Source organism: Cebus imitator, unplaced genomic scaffold (assembly GCF_001604975.1).
Source record: "Cebus imitator isolate Cc_AM_T3 unplaced genomic scaffold, Cebus_imitator-1.0 Scaffold140, whole genome shotgun sequence".
Taxonomy (NCBI): domain Eukaryota; kingdom Metazoa; phylum Chordata; class Mammalia; order Primates; family Cebidae; genus Cebus; species Cebus imitator.
In genome coordinates this window covers 373,049-375,770 of record NW_016107455.1, presented here as the reverse complement: position 1 = coordinate 375,770, position 2,722 = coordinate 373,049, and positions in this window count along the sequence as shown.

The window sequence follows — 2,722 nt, the reverse complement described above, 5'->3', positions numbered from 1 at the left end:
AACCTCTGCCTCCTGTGTTCAGGCGATTCTTCTGCCTCAGCCTCCTGAGTAGCTGGAACTACAGGTGCGTGCCACCATGCCCGGCTAATTTTGTGTTTTTATTAGAGATAGAATTTCACCATCTTAGCCAGATTGGTCTCGAACTCCTGACCTCATGATCCGCCCGCCTCAGCCTCCCAAAGTGCTGGGATTATAGGCCTGAGCCACCATGCCCGGCTTATATATATATTGCATTCGAAGATGGGGGTTTCTAGTCACCCAGATAGTGGTACTGCAGCCTTAAACTCCTGGGCTCAAGGGATCCAACTGCTTAAGCCTCCCAAGTAGCTGTGACTACAGGCACGTGCCATCACACCAAACTTAGTTTTAAAATTTGAATTCGACACCAGGCTGGCCAACATGGTGAAACCCCCGTCTCTACTAAAAATACAAAAATTAGCTGGACCTGTAATCCCAGCACTTTGGGAGGCGAAGGTGGGTGGATCACAAGGTGAAGAGATCGAGACTATCCTGGCCAACACAGTGAAACCCTGTCTCTACTAAAAATACAAGAATTAGCCGGGCGTGGTGGCACACGCGTAGTCCCAGCTACTTGGGAGGCTGAGGCAGGAGAATTGCTCGAACCCTAGAGGCAGAGGCTGCAGTCAGCAAAAATCACACCACTGCATTCCAGCCTGGCAAGAGAGCGAGACTCCATCTCAAAAAAAAAAAAAAAATTGATTCCACAAGATGTGGGATTCAGGGAGGGTAGAATTAGACCCTTGGTAGCAAGAGTCCACAGGTCCTGAATGTGGAGCTAAAGCACCCAGCCTTCTTGAGCACTCCCTTTTCTGTAGGGTGATTTTTTTTTTTTTTTTTTTTTTTTTTTTTGAGGTAAAGCCTTGCTCTGTTGCCTGTGATGGAGTGCAGTGGCACGATCTTGGCTCAGTGCAACCTCCACCTTCTGGGTTCAAGCAATTCTCCTGCCTCAGCCCCCTAAGAAGTTGGGACTACATGTGTGCACCACCCAGCTAATTTTCGTATTTTTATTAAAGATGAGGCTTTGCCATGTTGGCCAGGCTGGTCTTGAACTCCTGACCTCAAGTCATCTGCCTGCCTCAGCCTCACCGTCTTGGGATTGCAGGCGTGAGCCACTGTGGCCAGCCGAAGGTGCTCTTTTGTGAAAGTGTTTTGACTCCTTTATGCCTCTTGCCACCCCTGTGAAAGAAAGCTGTCGTCTTCTGTGTCAGGTAAGATCTGCAGTCAGCCTAAGGTCAAAATAGAGCTAGACAGTAGTCGAGTGCGGCTCTCCTCCCAGAGTGAATGACTCCTGGGCTGAGGCAGATGCTTGGGGAGTCCAGCTAACACTTTTATTGCAGAACCTGGCCTGAATTCTGCAGGTTATGACTAGCACTGAAATAAGGGCCAGGTTTGTGAGGCTGGCAGAGTATGGGGTTAACGGCCCCATTGTTTGCAGATAACTCGAGGAGGCACCATCTAGTCTATGTGAACGTGACTCCTGGAATCATGCAGTGGCAGTGCCCTGGCATCACGGGCCTGTTTGGCTGAGGTGCCCAGCTTATTTATTTATTTATATATTTATTTAGAGACGGAGTCTCACTCTGTTGCTCAGGTTGGAGTGCAATGGCACAATCTCAGCTCACTGCCACCTCCACCTCCCGGGTTCAAGTGATTCTCCTGCCTCAACCTCCCAAGTAGCTGGGACTACAGGTGGGCACTACCACACCCAGCTAATTTTGTATTTTTAGTAGAAACAGGGTTTCCCCACGTTGGCCAGGCTGGTCTTGAACTCCTGACCTTGTGATCTGCCCACCTCAGCCTCCCAAAGTGCTGGGATTACAGGAGTGAGCCACCGTGCCTGGCCGCTTATATGTTTTTTGTAGAGACAGGGCGTCTCGCTTTGTTGCCCAGGCTGGCATCCAACTCAGGCTCCCACAATGCTGCGATTATAGGTGCCAGCCACTGTGCCTGGCCAGGTGTGTGTTGGGATGCTGGAAGGGTGGCTCAGCCTGTTGCCTGAAAGCATTTCTGCTGCTGGAGCCATGGTTGCCTCTACCAGTTTCTGGGCATCACCATACCAAGATGGCTTATCTGGTGAGGAGGCCCAGCTCTGCTTTCTCAGCTAGGCAGCAGGGCCCCTTTCTCTCTAGATAAGTGAATTTGACCTTTTTGAAAAGAAAGATTTGACTGACGATCAGCTCCCCAGTCTGGCTCACTGAGGCTTAGTCCTGTTCTGTCACCTGTTTTTTTTTGTTGTTGTTTTTTTTGCCACAGGGTCTGGCTCTACCACACAAGAGATCAAGAGATTGTACGGTAGCACAACTGCAACCTCCACCTGCTGGCTATCCTCCCACCTAAGCCTCCTGAGTAACTATGCGTGCACCACAGAGGCTGAGGTTTTTTGTTCTTACCATCTTTTTTATTTAAAAAAAATTTTTTTTCTGGCTGGTCACGGTGGCTCACGCCTATAATCCTAGCACTTTGGGAAGCCGAGGCGGGTGGATCATGAGGTCAAGAGATCGAGACCATCCTGGTCAACAAGGTGAAACCCCGTCTCTACTAAAAATACAAAAATTAGCTGGGCATGATGGTGCATGCCTGTAGTCCCAGCTACTCGGGAGGCTGAGGCAGAAGAATTGCTTAAACCCAGGAGGCGGAGGTTGCGGTGAGCCGAGATTGTGCCATTGCACTCCAGTCTGGGTAACAACAGGAAACTCCGTCT